General features: G+C 38.5%; 1 long non-coding RNA gene across 2 annotated transcripts in view; it reads left to right on the forward strand.

Moving 5' to 3' along the window:
* The window catches only part of LOC105744810 (uncharacterized), a 46083-nt gene extending 29067 nt beyond the window's left edge, over positions 1-17016 (forward strand). The window contains exons 4-6 of one of the 2 annotated variants that reach the window (XR_009180642.2): positions 8222-8453; positions 9664-14777; positions 16312-17016. This is a non-coding gene — a long non-coding RNA (uncharacterized lncRNA). The remainder of the gene's footprint in view (positions 1-8221; positions 8454-9663; positions 14778-16311) is intronic. The other variant, XR_011645828.1, reaches the window with a different exon arrangement.
* The last annotated feature ends 1878 nt before the right edge of the window (positions 17017-18894 follow it).

Below are 18894 nucleotides of genomic sequence, written 5' to 3' on the forward strand. Positions count from 1 at the left end.
CTGAAAATTCCCCAGCTGATTCTTCAAACTCTTCTCAACACTTTCCATCTCTTCACATCTTAAATTTCTGAATGTCTTAAACTTTTCTAAGACTGCCACACATTTTCCAATCTTTTAGACTTTGAGTAGGTTCCTCCCTTTGCTTGGCACACCCAGTTTTACTTGGCTGTTTTCCACTAGTCCTTCAGGGTGAGCTTAAACATCAGGTCTTCCTGGACCTCAGGCCTGAATTAGTTCCACTGTGTGCTACTCTGACCCTGGGAATATTACAGCTCTTATATATCACGTTGTCTTTTCTACTGCTAAAATTGTATACTCTTTTAAGTAACTGACTGGGCTTTATTCATCATTTGATTACTAATGCCCAACCCATTGCCTGGGAAATAGAACGAATCAATAGATAATTAGAGAAGAATGAATGAATAATTGTCTGAGTCAGAACATTTGACTTATATTTCCTTTATGGGTAGAACTACATTATCACTTTAATATGTTCCTGGGAAAATTAACATTTACTCCAGTTTTCTGGTATAATAAAGATAACATTTTAGGGCTCTTAAACAATTCTCTTTTTCTACCTATTTCCTAGTTGTGTTGTCCATATATCAAGAAACATATAGTTACTTCTACAATGTGGGGAAGTTTTTCTTCCTACCTGTGGTAGCTTAGCCATGAGGCTCACTGCTCTGGAAAAAAAAGGTTTTGGCATGAAAGGAGTTCTGAACACTCAGGAAAAGGCAGTAGAAACCCACACATACCCTCTCTCCTAGGAGTAAGGGAGAAAAAGGGGTAGAGACAGGAGAAGTAAACAGTCATTTACCAGTGCTTCCCCCTGAGAGCCAAAATCTTGGGCATTGCACTGCTTATCTATAGCTGCGTAACAAATTACCCCAAAATTTAATGACTGAAAACAACTAACTTAAAATTTTTTTTTTTTATTTTTAAAGAAGCTTTAAATTACATAAATGTTACTTCCAAAATGTAGGGGGAAATGGATTTGGCTCAACTGATAGAGCATCTGCCTGCCACATGGGAGGTCCAAGTTTCAAAGCCAAGGCCTCCTAACCCATGTGGTGAGCTGGCCCATGCACAGTGCTGATGCACGCAAGGAGTGCCCTGCCACACAGGGGTGTCCCCCGCATAGGGGAGCCCCATGTGCAAGAAGTGTGCCCTGCAAGGAGAGCCGCTCTGTGTGAAAAAAGTGCAGCCTGCCCAGGAGTGGCGCCGCACATGTGGAGAACTGACGCAGCAAGACAACGCAACAAAAAGAGACACAGATTCCCGGTGCTGCTGACAAGAATGCAAGTGAACAGAAGAACACACAGCGAATGACCACAGAAAGCAGACAACAGGGAACGGGGAGGAAGGGGAGAGAAATAAACAAAAAATAAATCTTTAAAAAAATAGGGAATTCCCATATAGCCTACTCCCTCTGCCTCCCATACTTTTCCCCATTAACATCTTTCATTAGTGTGGCACATTTGTTCCAGTTGATGAACACATATTGAAACATTGCTACTAGCCATGACAATAGTTTACATTATAGTTTACACTTCACACTGCACAATTTCATAGATTTTGACAAACTGTGTAATGGCCTGTATCCATCATTGCAATGTCATGCAGGACAATTCCAATGTCTCCAAAGTACTGCAGGTTACACCTATTCTTCCCTCTCATTCACATATATATGTTTAATGTAATATTATTACAAAGTCAATAAAAAAAAAAAAACTCTGATGACCACCGTCTTTATATCATTGTTGAAGTTTTTTCCATTACTACAATAACGTCTACTTTAGGCCATATTTGCATTACCCCCTTATGTTTGTTCATTCTTCGTTCTTGAAGATTGGGAATGGTGATACCACTCTGCTTCTGATTGACAGGGGGCTTAGATTCCACAGGGCAGATGGATGGAACTGTCTTGCTTGCAGTTGTAGACACTCTCTGTTTTTTTTTTGATGTGTGCTGTCCATCATCATACTTTCATTATTTGTCCTGGGTGAGTCAAGTAAACTGAAGAGTAGGTGTTGGCTGCAAGTATAAGACTCTGGGACATATATTTACTGAATATAGTGTTAATTATAGGTTCAAATAAAAGGGTCAAAAGAGTCATGTGTACGGAAATTATAAATGAGCCTAACTCAGTTACATTGGAGGACACATATCCCAAAGTAAGGCTCACTGACAGGGCACCAAATTCCTGAGATTGTTTGCCCTGCCTTTAGCCTAGATGTCTCTAGTGCTCTCAGGAGCCCTACTGTTTGAGGCACTGTTTATTGTTGCAGTCAATGAAATTCGGCTGAGATGTGTATAAATATGACCTCTGGAATGGCCACCCAGCTTACTTTGAAATCTCTTAGTCACAAAAACTCATTTGTATTTAATATTTCCCCCTTTGGGTCAAGGTCTTTTTCCTAATGCATTGCTAGTTGGAACTTGGTAATAAACCCTCGGTGCCAGGGAGGCTCCTCCCTGGGAGTCATGTGCCACATTGGGGGAAGGTAGTGCATTTATATTCTGGGTTTGGCTTAGAGAGAGGCCACATTAGAGCAATTAGGACACTTTCAGGGGGTAATTCTTAGGAAGTATATAATACTAGGCTGTTTCAATTTCTTGAGAAAAGGTTCATAAGTACAACCATCAATATCAAGGGCCTAGCATAATGATCTGTCCTCCTTCACTAGGCACTGCCCATGTAGTTGGGGGATTCCTGCTGCTCTATTAGAGAACACAGGAGGACTTCCCAAGATGGGATTTCAATATTCTTTGGTTTTGTGTGAGTCTCCACCGACTGAGACAATACCCCAGACCACTTGAACATATTCATATGCCATAGAGGCATGCCTCGGGTGCACATCCCCCCATCACTGACAACCCACACTAGTGATTCTCCCCTGCCACTATTGTGGTCATTCTGTGATCCAAAACCTCCTTAAAAACAAAGTTAAAAAAATAAACAAAAAAATAACAAAATAGAATAATAATAATAATAACAAATAAAATATAAAAATAAAAAGAATAAAATTTTTAAAAGTACAATAAAATTTTTTTCAATGTTTCTTTCATTACCATAAGATCTGTTATCTTTTATGTACAGTGACAATTTCTTCCACATGTTCCCCGTGTCTTATTTTTTTTCACTGTCTTCAAAGAAGCTTTAGGTTACATAAAAGTCACATAGAAAATATAGGGGATTCCCATGTACCCAACCCTCTCCCCACTCCTCCTCTTTCCTGTTAATAACATTTTACATGTGTATGGTACATTTGTTACAATTGATGTACAAATATTGAAGCCTTGCTACTAACCATGGTCGATGGCTTACATTATGGTTTACATTTTGCACTGTACACTTTTATAGGTTTTGACAAAATTTAAAATTCCCTGTATCCATCATTTCAAGATCATGCAGAACAATTCCAATGTCCCATGTCCTATTTATTCTGTCCTTCCCTTCGCCTCCCCTCAGAACCTATGGTAAAAAAAATAAATAAAAAATAAAAAACAAAAAACAATGAACAAAAGAACCTATGGTAACCACTAAGTTTCAATTTTTAAAGAATAAGGTTCATAGCTACATGCAATAATATTAGGCGCTTGACATACTGGTCTCTTTTCTATTATGCACTGCCTGTGTTCTCCAGATTCTTGTCCCCCTAATGGAGAACATAGCAGAAGTCTCCAGGATGGAGTTTAATATTTTTGTGTTTATTGTGTGGGTCTGCACCCATTGAGATAACACACTATGACAAGATGAACACTTTCATATTACATAGAAGTCTGCCCCAGGTGTGCTTTATGCTGCATATCCCCTCCATCCTCAATACCCTGCACCAGTAACCCTCCCTTGTCAAATTTGCCAGAACAACATTTCCACCATTGTAGTTTTAACCACAGACCCACAAATCCCCAGAGTTTGCCTGCTCCTTCATCCAGCTCTCCCCCCAGTTCCATGGATCGTCCAACCGAGCCCTCCACCCTACTCCCCCTAACCTTCCAGTACCATCAAACCCAATCACATCACTGCACCGCTATCACCCCCATCCACTGCCCAACCACCTGCTTCCACCTCAACATAGATTTTGCCCATACTGGGCATCAGCTCACCATCTTCTATTTCCTTTCTGTCTCTTGTTAGCCTATCTTCCAAACTCTAGCTCTGTGAGTCTGTTCAATTTGCTTGAGTCATGGCGGTGAGGTCATGTAATATTTGTCCTTTGGTGATTGACTTACTTCACTCAACATCAGGTCTTCAAGAGTTATCCATGTTGTCCCATGTATTAATACTGTATTCCTTCTTATAGCTGAATTATATTCTAGTGTATGCATATACCACATTTTGTTTATCCATTCATCTATTGATGGACACTTGGGTTGCTTCCAACTTTTGGCAATGGTAAATAATGCTCTTATGAACATTGGCATTGGTATGCATATATCTGTTCTTCTCTATGCTTTCAATCCTTCTGGGTATATACCCAGAAGTGGGATTGCTGGATCGTATGGCAGTTCTATGAACCACCAAACCATCCTCCACAATGACTCCACCATTCTACATTCCCACCAGCAGGGTATGAGTGTTCCCTTTCCTCCACATCCTCCCCCAAACTTGTAGATCTGGTTTTTTTTATAAATTGTCCCCAGTATAATGGGTGTAAGATGATATCTCATTACAGTTTTGATTTGCATTTCCCTAATAGCTAGTGATACTGAGCATCTTTTCATGTGCTTTTTAGCCATTTGTATTTTTTCTTTGAAGTGTCTATTCAAATATCTTGTCCATTTTTAAAATGTTTTTTTTTTGTCTTTTTATTTTAGAGAAGTGGAATTTCTTTAGGCCCTTATCAGATTAACGGTTACCAAATATTTTCACCCATTGAGTAGACCACCTTTTCACTTTCTTGAAAAACTCTTTTGAAGCTCAAAAGTCTTTAATTTTTAGAAGGTCCCACTTATCTATTTTTTCTTTTGTTGCTTGTGCTTTATGAAATCATTTCCTACTACAAGATCTCATAGATGCTTCCCTACATTATCTTCTAGGAACTTAGGCTCTTATATTTAGGTCTCTGGTTCTTCTTGAGTTAATTTTTGTATAGGAAGTGAGATGGTGATCCTCTCTCTTTTAGATGTGGATAGCCAGTTCTCCAAGCACTATTTGTTGAAGAGGCCATTCTCTCCCAGTTCAGTGGGTTTAGTGGCCTTGTTGAATATCAGTTGACCATATATGTGAGGATCTATATCAGAACTCTCAATTCAGTTCCTTTGCTCAGTATGTCTATCCTTGTGCCAATGCTATGCAGTTTTGACCACTGCAGCTTTGTAGTATGCTTTAAAGTCAGGTAACATGATTCTTCCAATTTCTTTTTTTTTCTCCCTTCCAAATAAATTTCATAATTAGCTTTTCCAATTCAGTAAAAAATGCTGTTGTAATTTTTATTGAGATTGCATTAAATCTGTAAATCAATTTGGGTAGGACAGATATTTTAATGATGTTTAGTCTTCCAATTCATGAACATGAAATATTCTTCCATTTATTTAGGTCTTCTTTGAATTCCTTTAACAATGTTATATAGCTTTCTGTGTACAAGTCCTTTACATCTTTAGTTAAGTTTATTTCTAGGCATTTGATTCTTTTAGTTGTTTTTGTAAATGGAATGGTGTACAGAAATACTGCTGGTTTTTGTGTGTTGATCTTACATCCTGCCACTTTACTGAACTCGTATGTCAGCTCTAGAAGCTTTGAACAACCAACTTTTATTTCTGTGTGCTAGTAATCTGGGCATTTCTTACCTGGGTCCTCTGGCTCAAGCTCTCTCACAATGTTGCAATCAAGATAACAGCCAAGGCTTCAGTTGCATGTGAAAGCTCAGCTAAGGGAGGATCCACTTCCAAGTTCACTTACATAGTTTTTGTCAGAATCCACTTCCTCCTGAACAGCTTCTGTTCCTTGCTAGCTGTGAGCCAGAAGCTGTCCTCTGTTCCTTGCCACTTGAGCCTATCCATATGGTGGTTTAAAACATGACAACTAGCTTCCATAAGCGTGTGCAAGTAGATGAGCAAGACAGAGCCACAGTCGTTTTGTATGCCCCATCTCAGAAGTGACATTCTATCATTTTTGGTATATTCCTTTCATTAGAATAGAGTAACTATGTGCACTCAAGGGGAGAGGATTACACAAGAGTGTGGCTACCACAAGGTGGCAATAATTGGGGGCTATCTTATAAGCTGCCTGACATACCGGGTTTTGTTAGATTGAGAAGGCCAAGTCATGAGGTGTTTGCCTTGCTACTTGTTGGAATTCTGGAATCAGTTGGTTTCAGAGCAGACTCCTTTTCCCATTCATCTATGTGGAGTGGCCATCTGAGAGCAAAAACAATAATGCGATAGACTTTGGCAGAGAGAGGAGTTAGCTGCTGGGTGGAGAGGCATGGATGGACCTAAAAGTTTCTGCATTGTCAGCAGCCTGCCAAAAGTCTTCAAGGGCAAGGGGGCAGTAGCCAGTAGCCTCTATTTCTCTGAGGTCATTGTGCTGACAGACTATCTAGAGATTAGAAGGAGAATATGGGTGAGATTCATAGAGATTCATAGAGGGCCCCATCATAGAGAATCAAGGTGGGGGCCACATGAGTAAGGGACCAGACCCTGAGCAAGCCAAGTGGACAGCCCCCAAGTTTCTCATCCGAAGACTTCAGCCTTGAATGTCAGCAGAGCATCCAGTGGTCAGACATGACACAATGCCACCGAGGCCAAAGAACCTAAAAGCTACCACAAACATCTGTGTGCTCAGATCCAAGGCTCCCATCCCTGCTGCCAAGAGGTCCCCCATCATTCAGCCAGAATTGCCTTGAGAAAGAGCAGATGGAGATAGAAGACATCTGGAAGATTAAGTCAAGTTGCCCATGATAGACTACATCAGAAGAGACTAAATTCATCCTCAAATTTAAGCTTCTCTCTGATGCCCAGCAGATGGAGAAAATTAGACTAGTTGTAAGTCATAAATATGCTACATGTCCTCAGTGCATTCAAGTGGTGGCTTCTATGTTTGCAACCCCTGCTATATAAAAGATGAGGATTTTTCCATGCAGAATCTGTTAAAAAATTAGTAATATTATATGCTTGATAATTATTTCTATCTATACAATAGGTGTAGTGGAAACAATTCTCAACTTTTAAGAAGTAGGTTTTGACAATACAGTTTTTCTTTTTATAAATTTTTCTAGTTTTTTTTCCTTCCTTCCACCTTTGGCCATTCACTGCTCATCTCTCTTCTCAAGGGTGCTGAGAATGTAGTATACACTTGACAAATATAAGCTTACTGAATTGAAGGATAAAATTTTAAACTCAATTAGTCTTGACACTTGTGCATTTTATTAAAGATTCAATGAGATTCAAAGATTCAATGAGATTAAAAAAAAAAGTGAGTGTTGAGTTCCCCTAATAACTAATGACTTAATTTATCTCCCCCCAAAGTAGACATAATTAAGGGTTGATGATGTCACCATCTGTAATAATGGCTCTATGTGTATATCCCTTTCAACTTTGTAAAGTGTGTGTATTGTGAGGCCTGAAATTAGAATGTGATATTAAAGAGCTGCCTTGGCATCTTTGAGCCTCACAGGGCCCCAAAGCCCTAGCCACCAGTGCCCTGCTCTAACCAGATATGCTCACCACTGAGCAGGGATGCCTCCCAGTCGACTAGTACTATCAGCCAGGCCAGGTGCATCCCACCTGCTCCTCAACCTAATGGGTTTCAGGCCCCTGCCAGCCCCCAGAATTATTTAAACAAGCCAATTACAATCCGGGGGAAACAAAGGGCACCCCTAACCCCTTGTCATCACAAAGTCTGCCCCCAGAGCCCCTGCTGCTGGTTCCATCTGCTCCCACGTGCAAGTGCCATGGTGTGTGGCATCTTCTTCCCCTGGTTGTGCGTATATGTGACTGATAAACTTCTGTCGACCTCATCTGCCTCTTGCAGTCTTTAGGGTAGAGGCTCCATCTTTCAGCAACAGGGTAAACCAGAGGTGAGCAGAACAGTGTGCTGTATCTGTCATCTCACTTTGTATCTTCACAACCACCACAAGAGGACAGTAAGGCAGCCATCACGTCCATTTTATGGATTAGGAAACTGAAACCCATGTTTCAGTTTCACGAAGTCAAGCCGGCTGCCTAAGGTCCTCCAATCCTGACGGTGACTCTGAACTTTCTTTTCTTTTAGGAGATTCCGGAGTTGAACCCAGGACCTCATACATGGAAAGCAGGCACTCAACCACTGAGCTACATCTGCTCCCCTGATGGTGACTCTGGAAACCACATGTCCTAAGCCCCTGTCCAATGCTCTTCCCCAACTAGAACACAGAGACTGTAAAAGGAGCTCATCCTTCCAAGGAAAAATATAAAGCCTGCTTTTTGATCTTCACCAGGGAGAAATTCAACTTGGCCGGAATAATGTAATAAGAGCACAGTTTTCAAAAACAGTCTCAGCCACATGAGTGCATGTCTATGAGCTAGGCTGACTGAGTAGAGATGAGCCTTCGCTGTACACAGAGAGTCTGTACAGGGCTCGGCAAAGTTTTTCTTTAAATGGCCTGATAGTAAATGTTTTGGGCTTTGCAGGCTTTGCATGCTCTTCTTTATTTTTCTCCACTCACTTAAAAATGAAAAACCATGTTTAGCTCATAGGCTGCTCAATATCAAGACCATGGGCTGGCCTGCCCCATAGGCCAGGGTTTACCTGTCTGATTTAGGACCCCATTTGTCCTCAAGAAGAGGATTATGCTGCAGCATGAACTCGTAGTTCCTGACTTCCTGGAGGCATTAGCCCTGCCTTGGGTGACATTTCTCTTTAATGTCACAAATTACCCACTTTCGGGTGAAATGATCTACGTTTTGTCTCTGAATTTCTTTGCCTTGCCAGTTGATATTCAGTCTCTCCCTTCTGGTACACTTCTGAATTTGTGGCTTCGTTTTGTGGAATTTTGGAGCTCCCTTTGCAGTTGGGAGCTGAGGGGTGTGAAGCTCCAGTTCGTCTCTAGAGAGCTGAAATTCTTGCCTTTTTCTCATTTTGGGCTTCTCCATGTTCCTCTTTGCCCATCCTGTATTCATGTTTCTCTTTTTTCCTATCTTCTTCACTCTCCCTTATCAAAGCCTATTAGGATGGAGTTTGGGTTAGGGACATAAGAGCTTAGTCCAGGGCATTGGACATAACCTAGGTGAGGCTCAAGGGCCAGAGAGCCTGCCAGGCCTCCTGTACTTCTTCCTTCCTGGAGTCCTGGCTGTTGGAGTGGGCAAGTGCAGGAACTTTAGGAGGCAGGCCTGTTGTAGATGCAGGGACTCTCCAAAAACACTCACATGCTCTGCAGCATAAATCAATCTTACTGATTTTTAACAGTTTTTCATTTAGGCAAATACAATTTTTGTTAAGTTTTCAGATCACTCATCAGTGAACAGATATTTATGAACCTGCCAGTAGTCAGGCACTGTGTTAGCTTCTGGGGTACAAAAGGAATCAGTTTGCAGTGCCTCCTTAAAAGACTACATCTTGGAAGGAGATCGATATGTATATGGGCTTTTATTTTGCCAGGAATCTGGGTTTGGATAGTATTACTATAAATAAGCAACAGATTTACTTTTTCTTTTTCTTTTTTTCTTTTTTTCCAGGACATACTGGCGATTGAACCCAGGACCTCATATATGGGAAACAGGCTCTCAAACCACAGAGCTACGCTGGCTTCCCTGTATATGGCCTTTTAAAATACAGAATGTTAAGTACAAATAGAGAGCTTTGCACAGGGTGCTGCAGGAGCATGGATGAGATTCCTAATTCTTTGGGAGGAGGGAATGCTTAGGAAAGATGTCAGAAAGGAAATGATGTCTGAGCTGAGTAGAAGAGGGAATGAGGAAAATGGTCAAGGCAGTGGGGATGATATGTGCACAGAGGTGTGAGAGAGTACGACATGATAGGGAGTACCTCTGGACTTGGAACTATCCTTTGGAATAATTAATCCATCCATTTTTAAATTCCATATCTCAGTGATAATAAGGTTATAAATAACAGAATCATAGATTCATGATATAATCTAGAACAACTCTTTATCCACAGCACAAATCCACTCTACAACTCTAACTATCCTTTGCAGGGAACTCATTACCTTTGCAGGGAACTCATGTTGGAACCCTAGAGCATTGTTGGTAGGAATGTAGAATGGTGCAGTTATTCTGGAAACAGTTTGGTGGTTCTCAAAAACTTAAACATAGAATTACCATATGACACAGGAATCCCACTTCTAGATTATATACCTAAAGAATTGAAAGCAGTCTCAAACAGATATTTGTATACCCATGTTCGTAGCAACATTATTCACAATAGTCAAAATATAGAAGCAACCCAGATGTCCATCAATAGATGAAATGGATAAATAAAATATACATACAATGGAACATTATTAAGCCAGAAAAAAGAAAAGAAGCTCTGATACAAGCCACAACATGGGTGAACCTTGGAAACATTACGCTAAGTGAAATAAGCCAGACCAAAAAAAAATACTGCATGATTCCACTTCTAGATATGAAATATCTAGAATAAGCAAATTTGTTGAGACAGAAAGTAGCTTACAGGTTACCAAGGGCTGGGGGGACAGGGGAATTGGAAATTATTGTGCAATGGATACAGAGTTTCTCTTTTGAATGATAAAAAAAGTTTTATCATCCAAATGAATGGTAACAGATGGTGTTGATGGTACCACAACATTGTAAATGTAATTAATGTCATTGAATTGTACTCCTAAAAATGGTTGAAAATGGCAAATTTTATGTTATATACACGTATGGCAATTAAAAAATAAATAAAAAGACTCCTGTCCCCGTTATTAGAGGCCCTTTTGGACCTTTCTGTCTTTATGCTTTGGAGCCTCTTTCTATTCCTAGACAGTTCACGGACATGCCTTTCTTGCAGGCAGACCTCAGGTACTTGGTCTACTTGTTTATCATGTAGACCCTCTGTGTTCAATTGTTTGGGGACTCTTCCTACTAATGGCTACAGGAAAATGAAACAGATTTTAAAGACATAACAAATATGGGTAAATTTTAAATGTCAGAAAGCTTAAAGTTAAGATCCTTGGTTCGTAATTATGAGCCCTTGGTGAGGTGCTAAGTGGTCCTACTGTTCTATGCCTACCCTGGGCCTCGCCACATCATCTCTCTGTATCTCTTCTTTAGGAACCATGTTCTAATATGCTTGATGGTTCTTCTACCTGGATGGCTCAAAGAAGATATCAAGACCAAGAGGTCTTCCTTGTAATGCCTAAGAGAACCCACAGACTAAGTGATCCCAATTCCATTGGCCCCAGTCCTTAAAGGAATGATCACTTGTGTGCATCACCTCATAGCTATTCCTTACATAGTGCTGAAATGTGATTCCTAATTCTGAAATACAAAAGCATGCCATTCTGCCCAGTGTGATCTCATTTGTAAATGTGATAATCTTGTTATTTATGTTCTTGTGTAAGTCATTGATTTAAATATAGAATAGACCAGGGCCAAGAAAACTGTAGACCGTGTTTCCATGCCATAATCATCCCTTTGGCTAATGTTCTTTAGGAAGAGTCATTCAATTAGTATGGACCTACTTATTTGTTATATAATTCAGGTCCCATGATATTATTTTGTTTATGAAAATATGAGAATTTTACTTGCTGAAATTCAGATACTCAATGATGACAGGGGGCATGATGCAATGGTTAAGAGCATGGGCTCTGGAGTTGGATATCTAGAGCTGGTTTTCAATTCTGGCTCTGTAATTTACTAGCTTTGAGACCTTATGCAATTTATTTAACTGCTCTGTGCCTCAGATTCCTCATCAATAAATGGGTATAATATTAATATTTCATAGAGTTTTCTCATGGAGTTTTCATGAGAGTTGGATAAAATAATCCCCCCAAAAGCACTTAGAACAGTGCTTTTTGATCAGCTGGGACAGGGAAGGATATTGAATAAGTAGAATCTCCATGGAGAGGTTGGGGCAGAGATAATATTTGGAAAAAATGATCTGGTTCAGTCTAATAAACCATTCTTCTAATTTGGTTGAGAACCAGCAGTCTTTATTTTTCCTGTTTGGTTGTATCATCTTTAAAAATGAATAGAAATCTGAATTTATCTAATTGAAACATTGGCTCCACTCTGAGTAGCATATTTTTGAGGGTTTATAAGCTATTTCTTTGTTAATCCTGTCTAGAATTGTGTCTGGATCAAGGTAAACTCGGTTTATGGTATGTGGTTTGCAAGATCTATTTTCTTCACTCCTTTAAAAAGTGGGTATGTACATATATTCACCCTTTCATCACATATTTTTTCTTCCATAGATCATTAACACAAGTTCTTTCTGAACCCTAGGATGTAATCTGTATGGGTCATGAGATTGGGGGTAATTATGTTTTCTCTTTTTATCCCCTAACCAATCTTAGGCTTCACTTGCCTCCTTCAAGTATCCCCTCTTTCCAGCCAATCATGTGACAGACGATAAAAGCAAATGAGGGTGGGCAAGACCTTCTTTCTGGCATTGTTCACAAGCAGTGGCTTATGAAATTCTTGTTCCTGTTCTGACTATATTTAAATTTGTGGTCTTTAGAATTTCTGTTAGATTTTCTCTATCTGTAAAACAGGGCTAAAAAATACCCCATCTTGCAAGGGAAGGCATTATAGAATTTTGACTAAATTACATAATATATGCAAAAGTACTTTGTAAATTATATTTTTTTGGATAAAGACAAAACCTTATTATAATTATACTATTATTATTGGGCATATCCTTTTAGTTCTGAGTTTAAGAGATATTTATGAAACCACATCAGTCTCTTCATTTACTTCTTTTAGGTTTTTATTTCTTTTCAAACACATTCACATTTTACAAAATTCAAAATGTAAAAAGGGGTAAATAATAAAAAGTCTTCTTCCTACTTCTAAGTCTACTAACACTCAGTGCCTCTCTTAGACTGCAACCAATATTTGCTTGTGGATGCTTCTAGAAATATTCTATGAATATTCAAATATAACCATGCTCCTCTCCCTTCTTTTATACCCAAGTAATAGCCTCTTACTGGTTCCTTTCTGTACTGTCATCTTTCCTTCCTCATGCTGCCAGTTTCTTTACCGGGAATTTCCCCTCCCCAATGAGTCATCTCCCCATTTAAATTCTCTGGTTATGGAATCAGAAGTTTCTTTTCTCTGTTTTTAAAATCTGTTCATTGACAGTCTACAGTGCACATCTAACCTTGCAAAATATGGTGACAAATTGCTTTCTCCTCTAACCTTCAGTGGAAGAGAAGACAACACCCTTGACAGTGAGAAATATTATTCTCTACTTGTAGACCAAATGTAAGGTCAGGTTTTGTATAGTGATTGTGTTTCAGTGTTTTCATAAAAGACATCATGGCACCATGGAAAGAGGTCATGCTTAGGAGTCAGCCAGACCTAAATTTGAATCCTGGCTTTGCAGTTCTTGGGTTGTTTGGCTCTGTCCAAGTTCCACAATTAAATCATATGAACCTCCATTTCCACATTTGAAAAGTGAACTAATTAATAACCATCCAAGGGTTAAATTAAATAATGTATACATAGTGCCTGGTGCATCATACATGCCTAATAAATACTGTTTCTTTTTATTTTACATGTATTATAGTCATATTTTCCCACATCTTCTTTAAAATGCATATTAAGCAAATTCTAGCATCCCAATCATAATCAATAAACATTGCTTGTTTATTACTAAGTTTAGGGAACTGAGGTAGATGGCAAAAATACAAAGAGGGAAAGATATGTCCCCTTTCTGCAAAGGGATAATAATCTAATTGGAGAGGCAAAACATATTACAAAAAAACCATTAAGTTGCAAAATACGGCCATACTTAGAATAGAAATGAAACAATTCCAAGGTAAAAATAGAAAAACTTTTACATGAATGATTGAGAAATAAAGTTAAGCTTAAAAAAATACTGCATTACAATATCTAGAGCTGCTATTCCAAAACTCTGACTAGTTCAATATTTAGAGGAGAAGGTAATGAATGACAAATAAATGCAATGAAACAATAATTTATGCATATTTTCTTCCATTTTTCTTAAACGTGAAATATGCTCTGAAGACATGCCAACCTGGAACAAAATTAATTTCCTTTCAAAGAGAATTTAATCTATTCCATTTTATTCTACTGCACAGAATGCAGAAAGGCTTTTAAAAATACAGCTTAAATTTGAAGACTTCGTTCCCTTTCATTTGACTTCCATGTAATAAACACAAGACACAATTGGACTAACAGTCAATGGAAACTCATTTCATATTGACACAGGTATATTTCTGTAAACTCTTTCTCATTGTTGAAGTCCAGGATCTTTAGGTGAAAAACAAAAAAACAAAAAAAAAAACCTCATGAGTAAGACAGTACTTACTAAAACAAGATCCAAATAAACCTCTTGCCTTGATCACATTCACAAAGCAATTGAACTATACTGCATGAAACCTGGAACACAATAGCCCACATCTCTGAATGTAATGGGATAATCAGGGTGGAGAATTTATTGTGGGGGCGATTAAAAATTGCATCAGAAAAATAATGATCTGTCCTTTAATTACTTTCCTTTGTAGTGAGCTTAGATCAATATCAACTGTTTGTTTTATTCAAGCTCTTTTATTTTTCCTTTTAAAAGAAGACCTTGCGTGACTATACAAGTAAAAGAACTGAAAGAAACTTAGAAGCACTTGGCAGGTATGGTAGAAGGCATGGTAAGTGACATACATTTGATCTTTCTAAAGGAAGGTTTGTGTTGTGGCAAAAATCCAACAGATCCCCCAGAGACTCAAGAATTTTGTCTAACTTTTCTGCAGTATAGTGAAATTGTGATAAATATATAAAAATGGAAAAGTTTGAGATTATGTATGAACTGATGTTTTTGAGTGAATTTTCTGAGTGTCCCCTGGAATGCAGCTATCCAGTGGAGTGACTTAATTAATTGTCACTTTTCATCTTTCTGTGGGTTTTCATTGTTGTGCCAAGTGTTCTTACTATTATTGTTGTTTTATTTTTTGCCAAGGAAAATGAGGAAATGATTATTAACTTTTTTTTAAAACAAAGGGCGCTTCAGGAGTAAACCCAAAGTACCCATCTCATGCCAAGTTGGAAATAACATATGGAAGTGAAAGAAAACATCCTTTGAGGGTGGCCTGTCTTGTGATCTGCTAGGGAAATTTCACCTGGTTCCCAATACTGGTGTCACATCAAATAAAACTGCATACTTAAGTTAGGCGTGGTGTCATACTGAAAGAGAGCTCCTTTAAATTAGATTGATTTGAATGGAAAATTTCACATGTGATTTGGAAGATAATCCAGAAACAATCTAGTTGTTAATGCCATAAAGAACATAGTTCTTCCCTGGGGTGGCTGGAAAAGTGCAGCAGAACTTCTTTAAGGACTGCCTCTCCACCAGGAGTCACCCACAGTCACCCACAGTCTTAAGATAGCTTTGAAGAGTTATGCTGCCATTTGCTGGGTCACATTATCCTGCCTCATCCCAGCCAACAGTAAACTTATATAGGGGGTTTCTCTTGTGGTTTTGTGGGCTTATATTTTTTAACCCATCAGTAGGTAGGGTAGTAGAGTTAAAAATGTGGGCTCTGGAGGAAGGCAAATGGGTTTCAGTTTTGGCTTTGCCACTTGCTGACTGACTTAACCACTGTGTGCCTCAGTTTCCTCATCACTACCTGGCTCATTATGTTGTCATGAAGATTAAATAAGATAATACATATAAAGTGGTAGAACACTAACTAGCACATAGTAAACTCTCAGTAAATATAGATATTATTATTAATGGAATATTATAAACTCATATTCAGTTGAAAGACTCAGAGAATGAGTTATTTTGTAAATGACCAAAAATTAAATGGAAAGCTATTGTCAAAATCCTTGTAAATATTGCTCCAATTTTTGTAAAAATGTACTTATCATATTTCCTGAGACTAGCATAGTAAAAATATTATAACCTCTGTTGATAACTCTATAATACCTCAGGAAATTCTCTATGACTGCTTCTTACAGAGAACTGAAAATGTATAGGAATTTATAACCAATACCACTGACCCACATAATCCCCCTGAAGAATTTTTAAAAATTATTGATTAAATATACATAATATTGATTAAATATATTTCATCAACATTGATCAAATATATTGAATATATTTAATATGTAATATATAATATATCATGTTATGTATAAATACATTTGATTAAATATATCTTTTTTTAATGTTCTTTTTAAAAGTTTTGTTGGGAAACGGACTTTGGCCCAGTGGTTAGGGCGTCCGTCTACCATATGGGAGGTCCACGGTTCAAGCCCCGGGCCTCCTTGACCCGTGTGGAGCTGGCCCATGCGCAGTGCTGATGCGCGCAAGGAGTGCCGTGCCACGCAAGGGTGTCCCCCGCGTGGGGGAGCCCCACGCGCAAGGAGTGCGCCCGTGAGGAAAGCCGCCCAGCGTGAAAAGAAAGAGCAGCCTGCCCAGGAATGGCGCCGCCCACACTTCCCGTGCCGCTGACGACAACAGAAGCGGACAAAGAAACAAGACGCAGCAAATAGACACCAAGAACAGACAACCAGGGGAGGGGGGGAAATTAAATAAATAAATAAATCTTAAAAAATAAAAAAAAATAAAAGTTTTGTTAATGAGGTCTTTTTTTAAGAAACTTAATTTTTTTCTTCTCCTCCCCCTTCCCATCCCCTTCTCCCACCTGCTGTTTTTTTGCTGTTTGTGTCCATTCACTGTGTGGTCTTTTGTATCTATTTCTCTTTTTGTCTTCTCATCTTTCTCCTCTAGAATTCACCACCTCTGATATGGAGAGAGTTTCCCTGAAAACTGAGTAACCTCAATTCCTGGTCCCTGCTGCACTTCACCTTGACTCTACCCTTCACCTCTCTTTTGTTACATCATCCTCTTGGTGCGTGACTCACTTGCACGGGCACTGGCTTGCCACATGGGCACTCATGTGGGCACTCGGCTCACCATCCAGGCACTCAGCTTGCCATGCGGGCACTGGCTCACCAAGCAGGCACTGGCTTGCCCTTCTTTTTCACCAGGAGGCCCCAGGTTTGGAACCCAGGTCCTCCCATATGGTAGGCAGAGGCCTTATCACGTCAGCCACATCCACTTCCCTAAGTATATTTTGATTATGTATATTTAATCAAATATGTATATTATATATATAAATTTACCTTTAAAAACAGAAAACAACACACAAATCCAACTACATAGTTCTAGTTACTTGGTTATAACTCATTGAAATTTCACTGTACTTCTCCAGTTGTTCACACTTTCTTGCATATTTGCATCTTTTGAATATGGGCATTTAGATGCAGTTTTCAAAAACTGATACTCAAAGTTGTTCTCTTCTTGCTTATAAATTCCTATATAAAAGATGGATACTTACAGGGTGAAGCCAAGATATATATATTCAGAAATTTAAATGTCTTATTGGGGAAATGGATGTGGCTCAAGTGATTGGGCTCTGCCTACCATACGGGAGGTCCCAAGCTTGGTTCCTGGGGCCTCTTGGCAAAGGCAAGCTGGCCCCAAATGGTGAGCTGGCACACGAGATGACGCAACGAAAAAGAGACACAGAGGAACGACAATGAGAGACACAATAAACCAGGTAGCTGAGGTGGCTCAAGTGATTGAATACCTTTCTCCCACATCAGAAGGTCCCAGGATTGGTTCCCAGTGCCTCCTAAAGAGAAGATGAGAAGACAAGCAGACATGGAAGAACATGCAGCAAATGGACACAGAGCAGACAGTGAGTGCAAGCAGCAAGGGGCAGGGGGCATAAATAAATGAAATAAATCATTAAATGCCTTACTGGGTAAACAGAAGAATGAACTTAAGTGAATTAAACTTTCAACTCAAGAAGCTAGAAAAATAGCAATAAAATAATTCCAATTAAAGCAGAAGGAAGGCATTCATGAATGTAAAACTACAAAATAGCAGATAAGAAAATGGACCTGAGTAGGATCTATAAATAACCTAGGAGCAGTTTCAGTTTCAATGAAAAGTTATAGACAAAATCACTCCTTTAATCAAGAAAAATTTGGTAAAAATTAAAATTACACTATTATAAATAAGGAAGATGATATATCTGCAGTCCCATAGGAAATTAAAAATTATAAGAGAATACCACCCACAGATCTTTTCTAATCTATTTGAACAATTTGAAGAAATGTATAATTTTTCTAGGATAATAAGTAAAATTTAAAAATGGACACAGAAAGAAGTTAAAAAAGAAAACAATAACAAATAACCACAAAAGAAATCAACAAAGTTGTCAAATAATTACTCCCTTCCAACCACCTCTCCATAGGTCTTATAATAAATTTCTGAAAAATAACTTTAGAATAGATTATGCTTTTCCTAATGAAACTACTGCAAAGCACATAAAACTTTGACACTATAGTTCATCCATTACATGTTGCTAGCATAATCTATTACTTAAACCTGACACTGGTAGCAATTAGAAATAGATTATAGGATACAAAATCATAATAAAAATTAGCACATTCATGAAGTATTAAAAAGAATGCTAAATTTTGAAAAAGAATGTTTATTTTAGGAATGCAGTGATAATTCAACATTGGGAAATCTATTAATATTTACCACACTGATAGGAAATCCCTTTGATAAAATTAAATGACCTTTCCTTATGAGGAGAAATAAACTCTCAGTAAACTAGAAAAGATACTTCTACACCATGACAAAGCATATTTATCACAAATCAAAACAAACATTATTATATTCATAATGAAAAACAAAGAAATTTACAATCCTTTCTATTTTTCAATATTATTCTGGAGAACCACCCA

This window comes from Dasypus novemcinctus, chromosome 15, assembly GCF_030445035.2.
Source record: "Dasypus novemcinctus isolate mDasNov1 chromosome 15, mDasNov1.1.hap2, whole genome shotgun sequence".
Lineage (NCBI taxonomy): Eukaryota > Metazoa > Chordata > Mammalia > Cingulata > Dasypodidae > Dasypus > Dasypus novemcinctus.